Here is a 25,209-nt window from a genome sequence, read left to right on the forward strand (position 1 = left end):
TCCTTTGTATAAAACCTCTGAGTATAAGCCCAGCTGTCTGTCACCAGCTGTCCTGATGTAAAAGACTCACTGGAAGGCATGCAAACCCCACCCAAAAGTCTGGAAGCCTTGTCCCACTGTCCTAATATCAGAAGGAAATCTCACTGAAAGCTGTTTTGTTTGATTGATTGTTTTTGTATTCCATTTCCAATCCCAAAAACGTCAAGAGAGTTTTGGAAGGAAGCATTACTTAATAAACAAAGATTTGCTTCTTTTCAAATATGTATGGAAATAAGACTGCAAAACAGCATCCAACACGAACAATGAGTTCAAAGTCAATAGGAATAGCGTATGGCACAATTTACACTTAGAAAGTCTTCAAGTTCTTCCACATCATCAGCATTGCAGAGATATTGAATCATAATTCAATACAGATACTGTCAATTCAGAAAAAAATCCAAGTTCTGTTCAGATATTATCTGAGTTACCATGGTGTAAACTCCTAACAACCCAATGAAGCCCTGGTGAAAGGTGGGACAGCAGTTTCCTGTCCCCAGAAGTGCTTCCCAGGGCACACACATAGTCCTCTGCATTAAAGATCCTAGTAAGCACCACCTTCAGCAACCTCCTGTTGTCCCTAGATCTCCTTTAAAATCACAGGTTTTAAATGATGGACATAGCAGAGACTCATGCAACACCGATGCAGCATTTCTCCCCTTGAGACTCTGTTCTGTTCCCAGAAAAGGCAGTTTACATTTTGCCCAGATGCAGGCTAAGCTTCTAAGCTAAAGCTTTCATCTCCAGACAGATCAGCATTGTCTAAATGCATCTGCCACAACTTTTGATGTGACTGGGATGCATCAAACCTATACCACTCACATCCTTAAAAGATGCTGTTAACAACCTGAGATACTTGAATCTAAAATGATCCGACTGAAACAAAAATACCTCTGTGTTTTGTTTATATTTTTGCAAAGCAAATAAAAATATTTCAGCAAAAGTGGATAGGTTCCCATGTGAAATTTCAGTTTTAACAGAATTTTCCTTTTTCACTGTAGATACACTGACAGAAGATTCCCAACAAAATATAAACTCCACAATGATTGGAAGCAAATTAGCTCTCTGGATAATCCACTTCACTAATCTTAATTTAAAAAACAATACTAGAAATTAGATCTCAAGTCTAAAAATTAATAATGCATGTAAGAAAACAATAAAAATACTGTTCTTCTCACTAATGCAAACATACTGTAAAATGACAAACACACATGACTAAAAGTGATAGAAACATCTACTTGAGCAATTGATTGCAATAAGCAATACTTCTCCTAACTCACCTACAAGAAGCAGAGAAGTGGAGTAGCAACCCTAACTCTGATCTTCCCAATAGATATCTTGAGGGCTCTTCCAGCAGTTGAGGGTTTCCCCAGTTCCCCCAAGAAAAGAAAATAAAGCAAAAAAAACAGTGACATGGCTAGTGTCTATTCAAGAGTTAGTCATCTTCATGCCTGCAACAGGGGCACTGATGTTTTGGAAAAAGGTGGTATTCTAGTAGTCTGGCTGTCCTCTGTCATATCCTCTTTTTCACTATTCTTTATTGCCTAAAGCAAACTCCATTTAATGTTGTCATAGAAATAACAGTAATTTTAAGCAAAATGTTTATTTGATACGTATTTTTGATAGCACTAGCTTCCAGTGGCTTTTCTTTGGGACACAACTTTTCTATGTGGTACCAGTAAGTAGAAACAAAAGCAAGTGGCAAGCACACCTGAGGCACTTCATGCGAGGTGCTAGCAGGCATTCTACTACCAGTACAGTTTATTACAGTATTTCCTAAGACTAGATGCATCTTTTCTGCAACACTTGCTTGTAATTTTGTTCCCCTGCCAACTTGTTTAAACACATCCAGAGCTAATCAAACTTTTGTGTTTGTTTTTGGCTGCTTCCTTATCAAAACTTTACAAAACTTTAATTTCAGCCTCATGAGCCCTGCAGCTGTAAATTAATTGAATAAAATTTACAAACATTATGCACTGATAAAGCACTTTCAAGGCTTTTCCCTTTGCAGTTGACTTAGCTGCTTGGCATGACAGTTTTGCTTGACATGAGTTCAGAGCCTCTGGAAACCTTCCTAATCCCACTCTCCAGGCCTTGTGCCTATTCACAGAACCATGTTAACCCAAATCCAGAAAATTAATAAATCTCAAATGGTTTTAAGCAGTCAGAAACATCCCTTGGTACACATTCCACCTTCTTTATATTACAGGCATCTTTTTGCACAGAGTAACTCCTACTTGAAAGACCTAAGTAGAAACCAGTGAAGTCCCCAAAGTTATTAACATTTAATAAAAAACCTCATTTAAGATTATTGTCGGTTGAAGCATAATTGCCTTTACTGCAGTCATTCTGAAGTCATCTGTTTTTGTTTCAGTGCAATATCTCAGTGTCAGTGTTAAAACTAAATCTTTTCAACAGAATTGTTAGATGACTTCTATACAAAAGAGAAAATCAAACAAACACACAAAACATACAAATTAAATTAAAAAAGACACCTCTGTCCATGTACTGATCTATGAAATCCCCAATCCTCAACATTACTACTACTATTTCTGATTAGACCAGGAAGCACTAATTCTCTGAGTCTCATCATACAGCTATTAGTGGTAATCCAAAGATGATTTCTAATGCTCTGTGCTGAAGCAGAAGCAGAAAGCATACATACAAAGCAATCAACTAGGTTGGAAAGAACCTTCAATATCAAGTCCAACCATCAACCTGACCTACGGAGTCCCATCGCTAAATTATGTCCACTTGCAATGGCTTCATGAAATATTTGACTGCATGGTAAAGTTTTTGTTTGTTTGTTTGTTTTTGTTTTACATATATACCTTTTATCTGTGTAGCATTTTGAAAACTACTGTCAAGCAGTAATCTTCAGAGGCTACATACAGTAAAGACTACAATAGTCTTTAGGGACTACTTTTAAAATGAAATCCATGAAACTTCTCTGAATCATTCCTATTAGAGCTTTCATAGGAAGCACATGAAATTAAATATTCAGGGTGTAAAGAAATGATTTGTTACATGTAGGCATGAAGAAAGGATGCCACTTCATGACAATAACTTTCTCTCACCCTATTCTTTCCTTCATTTTCATTTGTGTGGAAAATTAACCATAAATGACACGACGCTAAAATTATGCCAAAGAAAAAAAATACAGAAATGAAAAAAAAAAGTTTTCCAAAAGCACCAGGTGCATAATGAAGGGAGGACCAGCTGTTCCCAGTGGTGATATACCAGAAGAAAGTTTAATAAAACCTTCATGCATGCAGCAAAAGAACATAATTCAAAATAAAGTCCATAACATAAATAAAATACTGGAATGTATTTAGGCGTATAGCAGATGGACAGAATACGAAACACTGTTAATGTTTTGGCAGACTAATCATTATAACAGAATCAGATCATCATTTGCATCAGACCACTAAATGTACAGATGTGATGATGTCATTAAACCCCAAGAAGAATATGTAAGTTTATTTCAAAAATCAGATCAGAGCCATTGAATGACACAAAGGAGCATAAAAGAACTATGCTTTTTTAGCTTACCCTATTCATAATTCAGTCAAGTACTATACTTGTCACATATTTCAAGGGCAATATTTAAGCAATCAAAACAAAAATAAATGGGTGATGTAGAGGATTTTCAAGGGTACAGTCCTTTCAGTACCCTATTCCCACAGAAGGGAAACGGAATTTGGACACATTACTACCATTTTTGCTTTGAAAAGCTCCCAGAAATCAAGTGTGCCCTTGAGACTAAGTTTTTGAAATGCCTTAGACCAATTTCAGGAAGGAAAAAAAAGTCTATATAAACTTAGAGCAACTGGTACAATAATATTCTTGGTGAGACTGAGTACATGGGACTCACATCAATGAGCAATGGACAACAAAGCTGAAGCATGCATGGGGAATAGTGTACCAACATTACTTGGCTGGCCCTTGGTAAACTAAAGTAAGTCACAGCAAAGAAGGAGAAAAGAAGACTTAAAAGGTAATTGAATGTGGGCAAGATTCATAAAACAGTGTTATAAATCAATGTGATGTACCAACACCAACTTCTTAGGTGTGCCTTCTAGCTAGTACACACTACCCTCCTGATTCCTGAGGGAAAACAAACAAATAAACATTAATAATGTTTGTATATATATATATACATATATAAAATATATGGTTCTATTTATATATATAATATGCGGTTCTAATTTTCATCTATGAAGACACAGTCAAATAGCTAAATCTAATTTAGCCAACACTTATTGCACTAAGGGAGTTGAAATACAAGTTTCATAGAATCATAGATATTTCTTCCTTTTGAGAGTCAGAGTGAAGAATTTTTAGGAAATGCCAGAAGTTTTTGCCTTTAATATTCTCTATTTAATATTACTGTCATTTCTGGAAGAAAAATTTTGAGTGGTTCTAGGCATTTTATACAAGGACTGTCTACATTGTGACACGGCACTGATGGAGGCCATGGTAGCCTAGATAATAATTCCTGAAACCTTGACGGGAATTGTATCTGAAACAAAATTAGCAGTCACAATGCTTAAAAGTAGGAGAAAAGAGAGAGCGAGAGCAACAGGAAAAGATGAAAAGGGAAAAAAAAAAAAAAGAAAAAGAGAAAGAGAAAGAAAAACATATGCAAGCAGCATAAATGCAAGCATCAAAATATGCTTTTAAAAATTAATGGTTTTGAGTTTGCTTTTAGCTTTGACTAGACTGGTTAACAAGTATGCTCTGCTGCATACCATCTTAGCATCATTCAAGGAGCAACCCTTTTCACACTCTCATCATGCAGGTACCCAATCTTAATTCCTCATGCTGATAATGTGATAGCAGGAAGGTAGGCAAGTTTCTAAAACACCTGAACTGAAGAGGAAGATCTATGTTGTCACTTCCACATGGATACTGGGGAAAATACTGAGGCAGGCATTTTGTATATCATCTTGCAAATCACTTGATTTATACTCAAAAAACTGCCAAACCAGCTCTTTACACCTAACATCACAGTCTCCATATCACGTTATATTAGTGGGTTGGCAGGTTCTGCTGTTCATCTATCAATTCTGTATTGGAAATAAAGGCTGATTTTCTTTCTGTTCTACTACTGATGCTGCTGAGCTCCAAGGATGCTGAAGGAAAGGAGCTCCTGACCAGATAAATTCATACATTGATCAATTATATGGTCACTTCAATCCACGTGAGAGCAAAAAGGAGTGTAAGCCTAAACATTCATAAAGTCTGTTGGAGGTGCAGAAGACCTCTCCTAAGTACAGTTAACAGACAACACTGTTTACACTTTTTTTTTCTTTTAAACAGACCTTTTAAAAATCTAATGGTGACACTACATGACAATCTAACATGGAACTCAGTGCAACACTAAAGCTCATAACATACAGAATAGACAGATGTGTAGTAAGCATTGGCTCTATCCCTTCAGTCAGAATAAACAGACTTCTAATGAAATGTGATTAAAAATTTAAATATTGAACTTATAAAGTACGTGGATTTCTATGCAATGAAAACTCTCTGACATTAATTTTTATTATTATTATTTTTTTTAATGTATGCATCTTACCTAAGTTGCTTTATCATTACAGTGTGTTTTTACAACATATGGTTGCCCCTTTGCATAAAGAACTGATTTGGGGGAATCAATTATAGGTTACAAGATTTTCTGGAAAAGCAAATACCCATTCTTATTTTCTCCAAGTTTGTTTTTATTCACAACATGTGTACAAACTGAAATAATTTAAAGAGAATACAGCAAACAGTTGCCAAGCCATGCAGGGATGATTCCAATAGCAGAAATCCCAGACGAAATCACTTTGTCCAGGCAGGTGGTCAGAAACCACACTTTTAGCCTGTGATCTGTCTTTCCAACCTCAGCAAGTGCCTTCCTGCACCACTGGTGCCACCCTCATGTGACCCTGAGCCAAAGCCATGTCCCAGCAGGTGTGAACATTAACTTGAAACACAGCGGTTCTCTTCCTTTCTCCATGTTCCAATTTGATTCCCTTGTTCCATGAACAGAATGCCTAATACAGTGCTAAAATGGCATAATTTGAAATATTTCTGAAGATAATGATGCAGATATAAAGATCTGACCTTGCTCTCCAAGATGTGACTGAACTGAGTTAGAAATGAAATCACCCTGTTTTGCTCTGAGAGAAATCTAAGAGGAGAGTTGGGGCGCCACAAGTGGGTGGCACATGTGGATCTGGGGATGCTGCAGGAAACTGAGCACCAAGGACTGCAGAACTTATGGGTGAGAGTCCAAAGGCTTTCTGATGATCACAAGAGAGCCACTGCATTGCTAAGTGTGCACAAAATGATAACTAGATTTGCCCTAAATTATTCAAAGAACAATGCACTGAAAGTGTTATATTTAAATGAATGCCTATGGAGGCAATTCCCACATGAAATACCAACATAAAGCATTTAAGTCACAGGAGTATTGAAGAGGTAAAATTACACTAAAATTGAAGACTGGGTAAAAAAAAATAATGAAAATATAACAGGATGGCTCATTTTTCTATTTGTCTGAAGAACAAATAAAAGAAAAAACAGGTGAATGCACTTAGAGCATCACTGTAAGCCCTGAATGCTTCCAGTCCTGCAACTCAATCTGTGCTCTGACCTTAGAGGGTGAGGACCAATTCCCCAGCCTCACCTCTGCACCTTTAGAAATTATGTTGCAGGTATCTAATACGTGCTTTACTCACCATCTTTTGGCCACCCAAGCATCACAAAGAGAATTGTCCTTCAAACAGCAAAAAAATAACATTAATTCCACATTTTGAAATGACTGAGTGAAATAAAAACACTGACAATTTCAAATAACTAAAGCAAAGATGAGATCTGTCTTTGGCATGACCAGGGAACAAGAGGACAGCATGTCTTATATGAGCCCCAAAGAGTCTTCAACCGTTCCATAACACATCATTTGTGAAGAGAGCAACAGCATCTAATATTCAGTTAAAAATCAAGTAAGAAAGGCAACATACCATTATATAACTGTAAATACTGCCAGAGGGATTGCAAATATAAGGATTGAATTATTTTGCAATTCTGCTGACAGATTATCAACTATTTAATTATTGAGGTCTGTACAAATTATGGAAAGACATGCAAATGTAATTAGGAAGGCTAGCCTTTTAATGAACTAACAAAAAATGCTACAGGTATTCAGACATTTACTCATTGCTACAAGCAACACTAGAAGCTTTCTCATTAAAAAGTTGGTTTGTGAAGGCTTTTTTTTTTCAGGTGATGAAAAATGCATGTAAAAAACTAATACAAATTATTATTTCTGCTCATTTTAAACCCCCCTTTTATCCCAGAAAATCAGGGAGCAGTGCTCTGCTTCATTAGACTCTAAGACATGAAGGTGGCAAAAAATCATGGCTCCATACCAGGAACAAGGAGAGAGAGCTTAAAGGACCAAGCAAAACATTGTACTAAGGTCTATTATCAAACAAAAAAAAAAAAAGAAAAGCCCACAGTCCAGTATAGACCATGGTTCAGCTCCCAGAATTTGGGCTATAGCAAAACAAATGGCAGTGCTACTTTCCATATATTCCACTCATGAACTGAAATATTCAATATTAAGCCTATCTTGTCCACATAAAATTAAATGAATTAGACTGTAGTCTAATGGAGGAGTAGAAGAGTCCCAGAGAAGTCCAGTTTTCTGGGACTTTATGCACTCAAGGGTGCATTCACTTGTTCACTTCAGAGTCTTAAGAAGGTTGCCCCAGCTCCTCTCCTGGACTTCTGTGTAAATAAAAAGTCTAGGAGAAAATCTTCCTGAGACTAAGGGGTTTGATGGTTACTGTGTGATAGAAATGAACCTGTTTCCATCAGACAGCAACAAGAATTAACAAGAACACAGAACACATATCAGAAGTAACTGAGCTACTTCCTTCCACCCCCTCTCAACCAGGGCAAAAGTCCTGAGAAAGCATTTCTTCCCTTCAGCACCTGTGACATAAAATCACTCACAGACTATTGACTCAGGTTGCAACAGGGGAGGGAGTGTGTTACAGGCCATATTATACATTAGTTGCATCCAACTCTTTCAACCAGCATTCTGGAACCTCTTTTCCTTCTTTTTATTTACATGAGCATTTTGGAGTCACCAACTCTACTATGACGTTATTGAAAGAAACCCGACTTTCTTCATCATAATTTGCCTCAGCACAATGTGTTCAAATAATCAAAGCTGAATGACATTTCCCAGATATAATTAACACAAATGTGTAATCTCCATCCTTGAGGATATCTCACCTGTGAAAGTCCCTGGCCAACCTGATCTCCCTGATCCTGCTTTGAGAAGGAGTAGGACCACACAATCTCTGGTCCAGAGGTCCACTCTTCTGATCTAGAGGTTCCTTTCAATTATGAAGTTGTCTGTGATTCTATGATTGATAAAAATATATTTATAGACTCAATGCTTTTCACAACAACATCAGCACAGCACACTTCGGCATATATAATATTTCCAATATACACAAAATGAAACACATTGCAGCTTGCATTATTATACTGGAGGAACTAACCAGAAAAATGTTCAATGCAAGCTTTTTTGTTACCTGCTTTAACACAATACAGGCCTTATATGAATGACATTTTCATACAGGTTTTTGGGCTTATAAACCTCAGAATGTCTCTTCCATAACATTTTAACTTCAACATGGATAAAGAATACCAGTTTTTAATTTTGCAAGAAGATATTTTATTCTCTAATTAGATCTCTTTGAGAGTTATAAACAATATTGACAACTTTTGTTCTTCAGTATCATCAGTGGCTGCTAATACCAGCATCTTTCCACACCAAGATCAATTCTAATTTTGTTGCATCAAATTAAAAAACAAACTGATTCATAGAAATTAAAAACAACCACAATAACAACTGCTATCTGAATTTGAAGTAATTATAAGGCAGAAATAAGCAATTATTGATTGAGTTCCAAAATACCGAGAACTTCCCAGAGCTAACAGTGACCCAGGCATATAAGCATAAATGATCATAATAAAAGCAGATCAATAATCAGCTTTCTGGTTTCCTAGCAAACCTTTGCTTTTATTTTGATGTTGCAAATTTTGATGCTAAGGTAGCTATGCATTTTTGCAATACAGTATGTGTAATTTAGCTCGGAATCCATAAAACCCTCACATACTCTGTTTTATATTAATATTTTTAGCAGCTACCTAATATTCACTTTACAAGGCCTAGATCAGACAAACCAATTAGGGAAAGTAACCTTTTGCTACTGCTCTGACATAAAGTATGTCTCAGTACACAGATGCAGCTATTGTTGGATGAGTACAGCTTTGCTACCTCAAGAGCTTCATCAGCACTTTGAGCCTGTGGAATGCGTATCTGAACAGAAAAAAAGGGGGCCTAAAATTTCTACTCTTCTCTTGGCCCTCTCTGATCCAGTGCAAACCATGGTCTTGAATAGATTAAGACTGGAAAATGAAAATCATCTTCACAATCAAGAACAGCAAACAGCCTGAGCTCATACACAAAGTCTTATAAAAAGTATGGAATAACTGTGTGACCCTCGCTGAAGCTGATGAGGACTCTTCTGTGGGTACAGATTAACCATGAAAAGAAAGCATTGCAGGTTTGTTTCAGCTACTGCAATTTTCAATCATTCATCTTAAAATACATAAGGCCAAATCCTAAAACTCACAGGTTTTCACCTCAAAGAGAGATACTCAGAACCACAGAAGCAGTATTTCTAGGGGGTTTCCAACCTGAGTAACTCTACAATACAACTGCTGACAATGGCTATTTCTTTGATGAGCGGGATTTAGATAGAGGTGGACAAAACAATTCAAGATCTGTGTACATTGACATTGGATTATAATTTAACTCTCCTTCCTTTGTGTCCTAAAATTTTCTTTTTGCAAATGATTACAAAAAAAGCAGCTGTAAAACACTGGTGATACGTCAAGCAAGAAGAGCCATCAAGAAGCAGAAACTATGAAATTCCCCTGATCCTCCTCTCACCAGCATGCACGTTATTGCCCCCAGATATAAATAACTGAACCAAGCCCAACAGTGGTAATCAGCTCAGCAATTTAAGCACCTCTACGCTTAAGTCACTGTGAACTCTTTCTCAGGAATGTAATGCGTACTAATTGTTTGTAGTCACTCCATTAGCATGATCTCAATAGTATCAAATAGAATAGAATTAAACAGAAAATGTTTTGGGGATCTGACCATTTAATCGTCATTTGTAGCTCAAAGTATTGATTTGTAACTTGCACAGTTTGCTAGGTCATGGATGAACCAAAGGCCACTGTGAACGCCAATACTGTTAAGGTCTAATACACTGCAGAACAAAAGATTTGAACTTAGATATCTTACCACCTTCTACAGGAACATAATTTTAAAAGCTAGAAAATGAAATGAAGAAAAGGTATTTGTTTAATAATTTATGGAGGTCTCAGTAAAATCAATAATTTGAACTAAAAAATATTCATCAGATGAAATGAGAAAATAGAAAAATCCTAAAGAATCCTTATATATATATATATAATAAAACAACAACAAAACCTAAACTGTATCTATCAGAATTTGAAATTTCTAAGTTGCTAAATCAAGTAATTTAATTTGCTAGTACCCCATAAATCAACTAATTAAAATCTGTAAATATTACATAATTTTCAGTACAAATCCTGCATTATCATAAACTTATACCGGTATGTAAACCTACTCCCAAATACATATGTAAATCTTAGCATTACTTAATGGCAAATTCTATTGAATTAAACAACATCAATGTTTTAAATTAGTATTTTCCTGGATCTAGAAATGCTGGACGTAATATAATTTCTGAGAATCTGGATGACTCCAAAACAAACTTCAAAATAGTAAAATGCAGTTTTCAGTATTGAATACAAATGAGAATGTCTTTGGACAATTCAACAGAAAGAAAAGTGTATCTTCATCAGTTATTTTTATAATTAAAAACTATAGAATGCACTGAATTGAAAATGAGAACAGAAAATGAAGGCAATGATTAAATATTCATTGCATGCGGAGAGCAGGCCTTTTAATAAAGCTTTCATAGTCCAGCTGAGCTGATTTCCTCCACTAAATTATGTTGTTGTTTAGAAATAGTTGTGGCAAGAGCCAAATAGATGCAAGAAAATACAGTAACACAAGCAATTTATATATATATGTATATACATATAATTTGGTAATTAATACAGCTCCACAGAAATCAAAGTAAATAATAGTTGAAAAATCCTATTACAGCTGTGAAGAAGTTTGAAACCACAATATACTAAACTACCCACACTGGTGCACAGATGCAATTATGATACCTAAGTACTTAAGTATTATTCATAGCAGCAGCCACCAGCACACCTCTCTGGCAAAGTAAGACAAATGTAGCCTGGGAAAAGAGATTCCCAATGTAATCACCCACTGAGAATCCAAAGGGCAACTATATCTTGGAAGCTGTATAAATTACACCACACAGATGGGTAAAGCTAAACCAAAAAACAAGCTGCCTTTCTACCAGTAACCCTTCACACAGCAGTGAGGACATGGGAAACTTGCCTATGTGCCTCTGAGAAAAATACCGTTTTTCTAGCCTCTTGTTCTACTGTAATAGTTTTCTTTCGCAGACTCATGAAGTTTTCCCTTGAACTATTTCCTTTAACGAGCAGTAACTGATGTCCAACAAATACATTAGATGACCCTAATCAGCTGATAGAATCATTATGTTTATTCTACTAATGGTGCCCTGGATCAAACCATTATAGCACCTCAGAAAGATAAGGAAAGAAAAGGGATGTTGTTGCCAGGGAACACAGGATTAATTCACTGCTGCTTGAACATACACTTACACAGAAGTACTAGCTGTATTAGTCTCACAGAAGGAAAAAGAAGAGGGTCAAACTGAATATATCTTTTGGAAGAGTAATCAGAACAATTCCACCATGAAGACGATTTCATGATACACAGGGAAGAGACTGAATTCCCTTCCCTGTAATAATTATGGTAATATACGTGCAATTCTTGCTACCACTGTACATTATTAAAAAAAAAAAAATACACTCAGTTCTAAAGGGGAAGTATTATCAAGAGATATAAAAGTACTATTGCAAAATCAAACAGAAGGATCTTTTCCAGTTGTATAAAAAAAGCAACTTGAGCAATTGGTATCATAAAGATTGTTTTTTATTCTTCTTTTGCAGGCAGTGAAATACGTGGCTAAAGCACTGCACAACAGTTGCTAATACTCAAGAGAGACTTTCTGCCATTCTGGTTTGAAGCTCTACATCACAATCCTGAGGGAAGCATAGATAAAAGCAAGACACCAGTGAATCATTACGGAAATACACCTACCTACAAAACTCCTAACTACCCTGTGCAGGCACATTGTATGGACATTGAGCTTTGAAATTAATAAAATATATCTTATGGGATGCTACAGTACAGCAAACCAAATGACTACCACTGACATTAAAAATGGACTGCCTTTTGTACTTTGTAATACTTTTTCCAGCTTTGTATATGAACTGTGATGCATGACACAAAGTCATAAGATTTTAATATACCTTGAAGTGCCTTTTAATAGTCTTTATAATCAGCCTTGTGCCAGCAGGAAAGATGCAAATTGTGAAGGGCATCCAGGGTCAGGCACATGCATTCATAACTGTGTTATGCCATTTCTTGTCTTCTCCAGTTTCTCAAGGTTTGAAAAACTTAGGAGTGGGATTCAGAAATGAAGAGAGTGAACTTGCATAACAGTATGAAGCTTGATAGCTGTCCCTTGGCATATCCTTACCTTGCCAGGGCCACAGGGAGTTTGGAAGGGTGTGAAGCAAGAGAGGCTGTGGAGAAAGTATCACGTAGCATCACAGAGGTGCACCTGTAGGCTAGGTAGGCTAAGCAGGTAGCAGATAGGCTAAGGCAGGCTCTGGATCCAAAATTAGTCTGTACATCTGGGGACAGAGGAGTAGGTCAAACTCCTTCCATGCTTCAGATATACCTATGCTGCTATTATGTCTCCAGTGATTCACTGAAACAAGCTCTACTACACCTTTAGTTCTTTAAACCTTTCCTGACATGTCAGACCCACCAGTGCCTGTGGAGGAAGAGCTGCCTGAAGAAAGCCTTTCCTCTCTCACCAAGGACTGGCCTGGGCCTTGATGCATTCTGTTATGTTCAGAACAATGTGATGATGTAGCAGGTGATATCCAGTAAGCTTTAAAAGTTTCTGCTGAGCACACCCTCTCTGGGGCTGTGTTGATGACTTTACAGCACGTGCTGCTGCTGGGCCACCCCGATGTTTCCAGCAGGACACACAGCTTGTGCTCCCTGCCTGCATGCAGGCTTGGCCCAAACAGAGCTGGCAGCAGCTTTGGCTTCACTGTAGAGCACTGTGATAGCATCACTGGCCATGACATGAACCCCTGTGGCTGTGACAAGGATCGCTGCAGTGGCCTGCTGCAGGGCTGCTGGCAGAAATCTGTATGTTCTGTAATCCCTTAGAAAGGCATGTTTATCTAGGAAGAGTTTTTCTAGCAAACCTAGAAATCTCAGCAGATCAGGTATGTCTCCTTGAAGTTTTGTGGCTAACACCCTCAAGTTGGGTTACAGCCCCACCATGCTTGGAGTGCCTAGGTAAATGCAAAGGAGTACACCAACAAAAATACTAATGAGGCCAAATTTACTGATGGAAGAAAATTAACTGATGGAAGAAATTAACTGATGGAAGAAAAGCAGGGGGATTTATTTCTGAACTTCAAGAAGACTTCTTTCCATCAACCCAAGACTGTTCTAGAGCTATTGCCATTGATCAAGCTCTCCAGCAGTCAAATTTTCCAATGGATTTTCTAGTATTTCAGCTAGAATTGATTTCCATGTCCAAAACCAGCAGTCAATGAAGTGAAAACTGTATGATGTACACAGAAAGAGATTGGGAAGACAGATGTCATCCTGAGAGAAGGAATCACTCCAAGAGAAATGGATGACTTGGTCTTGATCAGCACTGTTCAGGATGGAGTCATCTGCTGCCAATCACACCACTGACCTGTGGAGACCGAAACAGTCCCTGGACACAAAAGTTCACTGCAAAGGTTCTTCTACTTCCTCTGTATAAATGTCAGGTAAATCTGAACATGTTTCTACAACACTGTAAATATCAGCTCCTGCTGAGCACTATGTCTGCAGCCTTCCTCCATAACTGTAGAAACTGGAAAGGAGTAATCTACAGCCTCCAAGCTAAACGTTTTACCTAAAGAGGTAGAAAATATGCAATGCATATAGTATGCAATGCATATAGTATACTATTTAAATTTACGTTCATCTCTACATCTCTTCCCTTTGTGCAGGCAAAGGGAAGACACCTGTGATTTCTATCTTAGCACTCAAGGCAGCAGGTGTGCCTGTGAAGGCTTTCAGGTGAAGGAACACCGAGCTCCAGCCTACTGCCCACGCAAGGTTACCAGAGCAAATATCCTCCTGTTATTATGTCTTTTTCTTGCTTGCTTCCTTGCACGGTATTGGAAGATTTGCTGTCAACAATCTGTTATCATCAGAGCCCATTTGCCATTATTCTCTCAATAATTTTGTACAGCTATAAGAAGCTGTAGGCAAAGAAATCACTGTGAGAAACAGCCTAAACTGAATGCTACTTCCTGATCAAATAACAGCCCATTCTACCTCATTCTCTACAGCAGGGTGGGAGGTTACATTTGCTGAAATAAAGAAAATACAATTTCAGCTAACAGTACTGTTTGTTGTTGTTTATTTTGGGAGCTAGGAAAGGCACAGTATGTTCTTTAGGTGGTTTGGGTTTTTATAACATTACTGTATACGATAAAATCAAACTCTCTCAAGGGTAATTAATGCTGTCTGGTTCAACTTTCAATCTTCCACCATAATAAAATTCTCACTTCAGGGTTTTTTGTTTATTTGTTTTTTCTTAACACATCTACACAAAAATGTGTGAAGTACTGGACAGCAACCACACAAAGTATTTAAATCACATGCATTTATGTTATAATCTAGATCCTAATGTGGACTAATAGGATCAGTCATGAATTTGCAGTTCTGGGAGGTAAACTGAGGTGAAGTTTTCTTCATTTTCTTTAACATTACTGTATAGACTTACACAGTCTCCACTCTTAGGGCTTGGTGTATTGGCAGCTAACAAGAACTTAGTACAATATATTTATTGGAGGCTCTTTTATAAATGCATTCCATGCTTAGCCTTATATTCATGGCAATTTCCATGTTGAGCACTCAAGGAAGTCTAGATGAATTTCAGGGTGAAGTGAACCAGATAAGTTAGTTTTGATGATGAGGTTAAGGAACAACCTCTAACTGAAGCAAAGGTAGAAACCCATCATGAAATCCCCATCCCTATACAGAAGCTCACCTTCAGCCCACTTTTCCACACAAGACCAGAAGCTTCCTTAGCCATCCAGGTGGACCTGGCAATCACCAGGAAGAGTGAACAAGAGGCAACCACTGGGCTCAGCTCCATGAGCTCCTCCATAGAGCCCTGAAAGGCCACCTCTCTATTTGTGTAGACCTTCCTCCTCCCTCCAGCTCCATGAATGCTTGCATGATGTACAACCACCGTTTTTCAGTCGCTAAATGTCAGTTTTTAACTTATAAAAAACAACACTTTTATTTCAGAATAATGGGCTATAATAATAAAGCATCCATCATCTATCTTGTAAACTGGGAGCTGGAAACACTTGGTCATTTAGTTAATGGGTTCAAATAATGAGAGTTAACCAACAAAAAAAAAACACACCATAACAAATACATTAGATTAAAGCTGCTTTTCATGTTTTGCCAGGCTTTTCTTCCCTGGCTTAAATTAAAATTTGCAAATATAAAGAATTTAATAAACGTATGTCTGGCTTGGGGCTAGCATGTAAGATAAACAATATCACTCACACACAAAAAAAGATGCATTCTTTTGGCTTCTTTGCCTCAGTTCAAACTCTTATGTCTTATAAGATTTCATATTGTATTACCAATTAAGAATATATGCTGCAAACTGGAACTACACCAATTTAACCAAGTTTTAGTATGGGGGGACCCTGTACATTATATATAAAATTGTTGTAAAAATAATCAAGGTATATAGAAAGTACTTTTCAAAAAATATGCTGCATGCATAACTAGAAATAATATTTATTTTGTTGAACTTTTTCCTTAGGCCTGGATCTTGCAAATTCGCACCACATATACACTCAGTAGGTGGATCAGGCAACAAATTAGATGTTTGCAACCTTCACATTAAACAGTGGAAACATCTATAATTTCAAAACTTTGCAGAATGAGGCACTGAGTTTCTAAGGACCTTAGGAGCCTTCTAAGGTCCTTTCTAATGTCATCTTCCAAAGAACCCTCTTCTAAACAGTATTAAACAACATATACTCAGGTATGATGTTGCATGAATGCATACATTCATTTGTGCAATGCTCTTTCATTTTGAACATGCCAATACAATTCCAGTTAACACAGATAAAGTAAAATAGCTTATGTTTTTCATGCTTCCAGAAAACTGGTAAGTTGTATGCAATGAAAGCGCAACTGAGCAAATGCAGGGCCAGGCAACAAGGCAAGGGTACATAAAACATATTTTAACTATTTAACGTTTTTAAGGTAGGACAGAAATTCAACCCGTATCCCTTACTCATACTAAAATTGTCCAATACTGCCCAAAGAAATACAAAGTCCCACATAAATGTGAAACTACATGTCAGATAAAAGATTTTAGAAGGTGAAATGTGATGCTGGCATTTCTCCCCCTAAAAGAGACTTAGCATCTAACCTGAAAATACTTTCTTAACACACATAACACTGCTTTATGTATATGTAACAAGCCAAACCCTTTTGTTTGAAGCAAGAAATTATATCTAAATCTAAAGATAGCAGCCTGTTTATACCGGCCAGTGAAATAAAGACAACAAAAAAGCTTTTGTTGAAAAAAAAAAAAAAAAAAAAAAAAAAAAGGAATTATAAAATTTCATACATTCACCTAAATATATCTACATCATTTCTGCATTAAGAAATGAAACACTGAGTTGTACTGTACTACTGAGTCCTTCCTTCTCTTCAGGTAAGCAGGAGTATAATCTTACAGATAATGGAGATTCTTCCTCCTAAAACCACTGTTGAGAATCTTAGGAGGCTACAAACACAAAAAATAACAGTACAAACTTTATCAGTAGGCTTTTATAGACCAACCTCTGTTCAGATAGGAAGGTAACAGACTCAGCAGACTTTCAGACAGCACGGATCTAGGGGAAATAGCTGACATGGTTAATGCCAGAGCCTCAATCCAGACAGATGTCAATACATCTGAGGACTGAGCCAACAGAAACGACAGGACTCTCAATAAGGAAAAACGCAGAATCCTGCACCTGGAGTGGAATAACCCCATAGAGTGATACAAACTGAGAAGTATCTTACTGAGCAGCAGCCTTTAAGAGACTCTAATGTTACAGTAGGCACCAGGCTGCAACAGTGAGTCCTCACTACAAACAAAACAAATTGCTCACTGAATGGCATTAGGACCATGGCCAGGGAAGCTAGGACTGAGGCAGGCCCTGGAACTCTCAGATCAAAAGGGATCCAGAGAAAGGTCCAGCAACGGGCCACCATGTGCACACCCTACATGGAGAGGCTGAGGGACCTGAGCACGGTAGGTTTGGTGAAGATGAAGTTGAAGGGCAGTTATTAGAAGATCACCAAAGTCCCCCTGGTAGTGCCAGACAGCACAGCTAGGACATCAACCACACCTTGCAGCTTCAGAGGTTCAAGATGGACAGTTGGAAAAATATTTTGCCTAGTGTGGTAGTGCTATGCTGGTACAGATCATCAAACAGGCTGAGAGTTTCTGTCCTTAGACAGGCTCATCCAGAGAAAGTAATGGCTTATCTGGATCACCACTTTGCTCAACAGAATTCAAACCTATTCTCATCACTGACTTAAGTTTCTTTAAAGGAAGTTTCTTCCTTCAGAAAGTCATCCTAACCACATAACAATGTGTGTCATTATCCAGCAGAGGCCCAAATAGCAGCCTTCACCTCCAAAATTGAGTATGTGTGCAAGTGACAGACTTTTATTATTTTTTTTGATGGATTTTTTGAAGATGAAAGGAAGAAGCTGGAGGAAAAGCCTCAGAAAGCCCATCACAAAGTAATCTTAACACATAACTGAGACACATTACCAAGGTCCTCACAGACACGGAGCCAGGGAACAAGGGCTCACCCCGGTGCTGCAGAGCCACTGGCAGCTAGCACCTCGTGCCTGTGGCCCAGCCATGCCCTCTCCTCCCCTCACAACCTCTCACGCATTTCTCTGGAGGCAACAGTCATCAGTGCCTAGGTATACTGCTTCTGATTCATGACTTGGTACGGTTTGCAAATAAGCATGCAGTACTATTTAAAGATGCAAACTTCAATAACCTCAAACACAGCACATCACACAGTCCACAGGCGTTCTGCTGGGGGACCACCCAGTGTGGCTGGCACACTTGGGATCAGGTTCTACACTTAGGAAAAGGGAAGAGATCCTTGTAAGCATTGTTCAAGAGAAGAAGTCTATATCTGTTCAGTGGATCAGTGAACACCCTAACTTTGAGGTGGGAAATAACAAACGGAGAAATCAACCAGCCCTCATTTAGAAATTTTTGCAGTACAGGAAATGAGGAAAACCAACAACAGCCTCAGCAACAAAAGAAAATCCAACACAGAGGAAAGCTGAAAGGCTGAGGATGTCCTGGATTCCTTCCAACAGGCAGGCATGCTTCCTGCTGCTGTAACTGGGTAAAGGTGCTTGCTTGCAAATTCAGAAAGTGTGTTGCCATCAATAAACTGAAGCTGGACTAACAAGCTTTGATGCAAATGCTATATTTGGTCCCTTAATTAGTGAGAGGAAAAAGTAAAAACCAGCAAAGCAAATCTCAGTGCAGCAGATCACAGGTATGTGTCTTGTGCAATATACAAATATTTATCCTGTACCCACTTTCAAATACTTCTTGGCCATTTTAAACTCTCAGCACTTGATCTAACTCAGACAAACACTGGTAGACACAAAACTGGTCCCTGCACTGAGATCAAAATAAACATCTGACTTCACATGCAAATCACATCATAAAATCTTTTTCTTTTTTTTTTTTTTTTAATTTAAACATAATGGATAATTTAAATCCAATACTGTCTAGCTGGAATTGTTGACGGAAAGCTATTCAAAAATGTGCTAAAATTGATTATCTAAATACCTGAAATATTGCTCAGTTAACCTTTGTTTTGTTGCTTTTTCTGAAGACAGCAAGGATGGAAATGTTCATTTGATGGCAGCAAGTTTCAAGGAGTTTCACTTTTAAATATTTCTAAACAACTTACAACAGAATTTCCGAAACTCATTTTGAAAGTTTAAAAGTTCAGGCCAATTCCACTCTCTGTGGTGACAACTAGAGTTTCTGAAAAGAGAATTAAAAAACACCAACTGTTGATTCATCGGATTTAAAAGTTTTGGGAACATTAAGGGCAAATAAAAAAGTGAATGAAAGCAAAATAAAGGACAGGGGAGGGGGACAGGGTTTTTTGCTCTTTAGCCCCTTGAAAGACTTTTCATTGAAATGATCAATTTCCACAGCAATGTTCCCATTTGATGGCTTTTTCTTTTTAAATGGTTCATTTACAGTATTAATAAAAATGGCTCTGTATAAGTAATTGAGCATGTCAAAAGACAAGGCTGCAGGGGCATCAGGTGCTCAGGCATGAATCACACTACTTTAAAACATCCAGAAAGTTGCCAGGTATTTTATAGGGCTCCAATGCTTCTGTTGAGATGCACCACTGAGAAAGTACCAGATACTTGGTACTTGTTCCAACAGTGACCCCTTCGGGAAGAAAAAGGGGCAAAATCTTGTTAGTAAAGGAAAACAGCGCCTAATTTCAGCAGTGTCCAGCTCATGCCAGGGCACTGCAGCACTCGGGGAATGCAGCATCCCCAGGAGTGTGGCAGGCCCAGCAATCAGCCACCACAGAACAGACATGTTTTCGGTGCAGAGCCACCAATTTCTCATGGTGTCCACAGGCACAAGAGTACTCTGCTGCTGCTTTACCACAAACCGGAGGTATTGAGAACAGAAGAAAGTCAGGTGGCGGAGTTGAATATGTGTTTCATTGTGTGACCACAATTACTGCACATGGCCTGGTGCCTGAACACAGCATTTTCTATGGGCCTGGGACGAGTCCTTCTTCCATGTTACTATTCAATCAGCAGAATCATTGTTTAGCAGTGTTTCTGTTCTATATTAACCTCAAGCTGGAAGTTGCCAGAATCACATTTAAATCTTTCGTATGTAACGTTTCCAAAGTCTTCTCTATTTCTCTTCATTTTTAGAACCTGATTTATTCATTGTAAGTCAGATCCCTCACGGTTTTAGGGAATTAAGGTGCCACACTAGTAAGGAGGCAGAAAACATAATAAGGCATTAGTTTCCCAAAATATCCATATTTTTGCTCAAACTAGACATGGATTATTTGTTCAGAGTAGAGAAGGAGCTTCCTTTGATACACAGATTAGATAGAGGCTTGATTCATTTCCTAGTTGCGGCAGACATGCTCATAACTCATCCTGTTGGGATGAAGTCATTCCTACCAAACAGGTAGAGAACTGAGGCTGGAATATTATAAATTTCACCCAAACTTGTCAGCTCTGAAACGGTGAGTGAAAACAAGTACATGAAACAAGTCTTTCCTAAAGATCAAATCCCAAACAATATCTTGTAAAGGAAGTGATGCATTGTACTATTTGCATTATTATAAAATTGCTGTATGCATTATTGCAACAGTTTCTCCCACTATTTTATGATCACTGCAAGAATCAAAATCCATGTGGAATTTTTTGGGGAAATGTTGGGGCTAGTGTAAACAAGCAAGCCCAAACGTTAACATAAATGCCTTACTAATACATAAACACAATTACAGTTTGGAAGACAAGGAACTGAATTTAGAGTGCTATCTGGTCAGAAAAACCTGATTAAAGACAATGAAGACAAAGTGAGATTACATCTAATTAGTTCCACAAAAAAATAAGCAACCACTCCAATTCTAAGACTGAATCATCATTAAAATTAGCAAATCTCTGCTATTCAAACTTAACTCACAGTGTTTAAATTAGGTACAGTTCACTTAGAACTTAACAGTCATCTTTGGAAATGGACCATAGATTATTAGGTATAGGAAAGCATCTCATACAGTGTGTGACACCAGACCCAGCATTTCTTTTCCTGTCACACATATCCCATATATTAAATAATGAAGCTAAAGTATAGTTTCTCATGGGGTTCATTTTATATAGGCTCTATATTTCGGAAAGAATGGGAAAATGTATTAGCACCTCTGAGAGGGTCCTTACATAAAAAGTAACTTTATGAAAGTATTTAAAAAAGAAAGAAAAAAAAGAAAAAAAAAGAAAAAAAAAATGACCCTTCTAAAAGAAGTTCCAAAATCCTTCACCTTCAAAAATCAAATTGTGTGTTCACTTTTGGAAAGAAACATGAGTGGAATGGAGGAAGTTAAAATAGGGAATAGCTTTTTAAGACTCTCACACTGGAGTTATCTGAAGTATGTAATATCTCAGACTTATCTTAAAATCTGAAGGACTATGGCAAACTACAGCATCTTGAGGAGATAATTTTACATAGGAAGCAAACAACAATATACACACATTTTACTGGGGGTACTTCAAAGAAATCCTGGGGTACTTGAAAGAAATCAGATGAAGTGATCAGGGTCAGCTGGCAAGAGCATCGGAGCTGAGTCTAGAACTAGCACTTCCCAAGCTCCAGTTCAGAGCTAGGTTCTCAAGCCTAGTTATGCACATTTATACATAGTTGGAAATTCAGTTTCCATCTTTTTATTAAGAATTCATAAGTAGACTTACTGCTGACATATGCTGAATTAACATTTTTGAAAACCCAAGTCCTTTTTTAACCACAGAATGAGTTTGGGCAAGGAATAGCTCAAAATTCCCCTGAAATTAATTATTGAATTCATTTTCTTTACAGAGTCTACGGTGAACTGTAGGTAATGCTTTAGAATTCAAAAGTAACAATTCTTGTAAATGTTACTAAATGAGACTCAAAGGCCCTGATCCCATGAAAACTGTATCAAATATAAACACTTGAAATAACATTAGAGAAGTTTATAGGATTTTACTATTTTTTAATATAATGGTAGAAATAATTTATTGGGAAACTAAAACTTCTTGTTGATTAAGATTATAACAAATACTTCCATACTTTCAGGGAAAGACCAGTCAATGTTATTTTCCTTAGGTGAGACTAGCAACGTCAGTGGGGATAGGAAAAAAATAAATGAATTAAATATTTTTTTTTTTTTCTAAAGCAAAATTGCTACACTCAAACCTTTCTACTTTCTAAGAACTTCCATATTTTTTTTTCCTCAATGTTTTACTAAGAATCTCATTCACTATCAAACATGATTTCTTACAAAGAATAATAATTTTGGTCAACATGTACATCTAAGAAAATATATCAAAGACATTTCTGTAAGAAGCATCATAAGCAGAGTATGTTTAAGTTTCTCAAACAAAAAACAAGTCTGATTGAATTCAATGAAACTTTTTCTTTTTTTTTGCAGTAAATATACAAGAATTTTGAGGAAAAAAAATCAAAAAATCTCTTTCTTATTTTCAGCCAGCCTTAAGGCCGTCATTTATAGGAATACCTCTTAGTGACAGTAAATTTAACAGAAGCTACACTGAGACCAGAAATTAACAGCATCACACAAATCTTCACACAAATCAGTTATCATCAGCTTTAGGTCACTGCTGCTGTAGCTACAGTTGTGTTTGCAATGCACAAGACAGGGACCCCACTTGTGAAGCTGTAACAGTCCCCAGCTCTGCAAGCTGGGTGTTGTGTTTTTCAAACATCCTGTTTAGAAATAAAAATTATCTTCACCTCTTTTTGACCAGATATTTATACTTTTCATGGATTCACAATTTAGAGTCATTCAGACCCCCATTCTTATATATAAATAGACCAGAAGGTTAGATAAATGTATACATACATATGTAAACATAGATATGATTTATATATACGTACAGACATATCCCTGCGTACATGGGAATCATCAACACATGCACACAATGGATGTGCAATGCAAACGTGAAACTGCAACTGCATATATTGTTTCTTAATAGTCATCCTTCTATCAATTAACTAGAAATTAATACTAGGTACTTAAAATATTTGATGCACACACTGACAGTCTCCAGGCTTAACCTCAAATCTGAACAGAAGATAATAGTCATAACAACTCCCACTAGCAGTAACCTCCTTCTGTCATTTTTAGCATCCAAACGGTAAGAAAAAAATAATCTGAGCCTGGTTTCCTTTCTATATTCTATAGATAGTCATCTCTGGCATCAGCAGACTGAGTCTGGGCTTCACATTGATTTTCTTTTCTTCCTGATGTATACAGTGAAATTGAAGTCCAATGCATTTCTGCTAAATAAGGTTCTTCCTTAGCTAACAGCAAACTATGACAATGGTCTGCAAAGAGCTAGGGAAATGGAAGCAGTCTTTTTAAAAAAAAATCACCAACAGCAGCTGTGAATTTATAACTGTCAATAAAACTGCTGAGGTTTTTATATGCACATTAAGAACATGCTTCAGTGTAAAATGGGATTCTTAATTCTTTTCACAGAGCATTAAATCATATTTAAGATTAAAAAAATAAATCCTTGATCAGCTACTGACAAGTCCCCTCCCCATCTAGAACATTCTGTTCTCTGTGTGTGTACATTGTGGACTTCAACGACAAGCTAATTGCTGAAGGTTCTTCTTGAAGAAAAATATAAAACATTGGAGTGTGACTATACAACATATGTTGTTCTTTATTTATGGTGAGAATGACTCCAGGAGTTTAAAGTGTTTTCTTGTAACACCAGTGAGATGTGTTTCAAAAGGAAAGTAATTCACAGGTAGAAGATGGTGCAGGACAAGGCTTGAAGCTCCTTCAGATATCTGGGAAAACATTTACTGATTACTTCATGAGAGACCATAGTATAGCCTGTGAGGACAAAATAATGAACTTATGAAGAAGTATCCAACCGTTTTTTTAGCCCCCAGCCACCTACCCTTGGGAAACCAGCAATACCAATACCTGGGTCTCTTGAGAACTACACATTGCCAAAGTGTTTCTCAGTTTCCTGGCATGCACCACGGCCACCTCTTACCCTTACTTTTATTTCATCCTACCCCTTGGAAGTAAGATGGAATTGAGAGTAATAATTATGAGCAACCATCAGAGCCTCTCCAGTACTATCTGTAGGTAGGATTGTCTATCCTATGGTTGTTACTGAAAAAAAATGTTACTGCCAAAAATCTTCTGTAATTAGGGCTATATATTACCTGCATTTATTTTATATTATTAGCTAAATATTTTTATATAATAGCAGACCATCCTTTCAGTGGGAATTTGACTATGACTTACCGTGTCTTAATCAGATGTCTGTGAAAGGCAAAATCGCAACAATTTTGTGGCACAGCCAACACTCGGCTAGGCAAATTCAGCAGCCTAATTTGGTGTTCTGGTGTATGCACTTGACAGAATTCAGAATCTAGTTAAACAACAGGAACAAATAAGCACTGCCAAGCAGCTCCAGCAGTTGCTCTTCCACCACTACCTGATGGCAGCACCCACCAAGGGTGGTTGAGGCCCCGCACGGCTTGGCCCAGCCATGTTTGCCATCCTGCTGCCCTAGGCCCTGCCCTCCACTCTCAGGACCTTCAACACCACTTGCGCCCCAAGCTGGGGGTTTTCCAAACAGGTTGCAGCCCTCAGGCCTGCACCAGCCCCGTCCTTCCCCACCTCAGTGCACAGGCACAGCAGCGTGAGAAGGGGCAATGCACCTTCAGCTTCTGGGCCTTCACCAGAGAAAGTGGCAGCTTGAGAAACCAGTTGTTACTCAGCTAGTTTCTGATGAAGTGCTACCACCACACAATGCTACATGAAGAGCACGTGTGATGGCAAGTGATTAATTGCACCCTGGAAGAACTAATAAGAGTCTCATATTTAAACTATTTTATGGCAGCTATGAATTTTTTCCTTCTAATTATCAGAGTAGAG

The 25,209-nt window shown here is 37.6% G+C and overlaps 1 protein-coding gene and 1 long non-coding RNA gene across 8 annotated transcripts in view; both read right to left on the reverse strand.

Annotated features, from left to right (window-relative positions):
* SMYD3 (SET and MYND domain containing 3) overlaps positions 1–25,209 on the reverse strand; it is a 396,214-nt gene that overhangs the window by 173,055 nt on the left and 197,950 nt on the right. The gene's annotated exons all lie outside the window — the stretch shown is intronic.
* The window catches only part of LOC311433279, a 61,990-nt gene continuing 60,788 nt past the window's right edge, over positions 24,008–25,209 (reverse strand). Inside the window, exon 4 of the long non-coding RNA XR_014690640.1 lies at positions 24,008–24,150. This is a non-coding gene — a long non-coding RNA (uncharacterized lncRNA). The remainder of the gene's footprint in view (positions 24,151–25,209) is intronic.

Source organism: Aythya ferina (genome assembly GCF_964211825.1).
Source record: "Aythya ferina genome assembly, chromosome: 3".
Taxonomy (NCBI): Eukaryota; Metazoa; Chordata; class Aves; order Anseriformes; family Anatidae; genus Aythya; species Aythya ferina.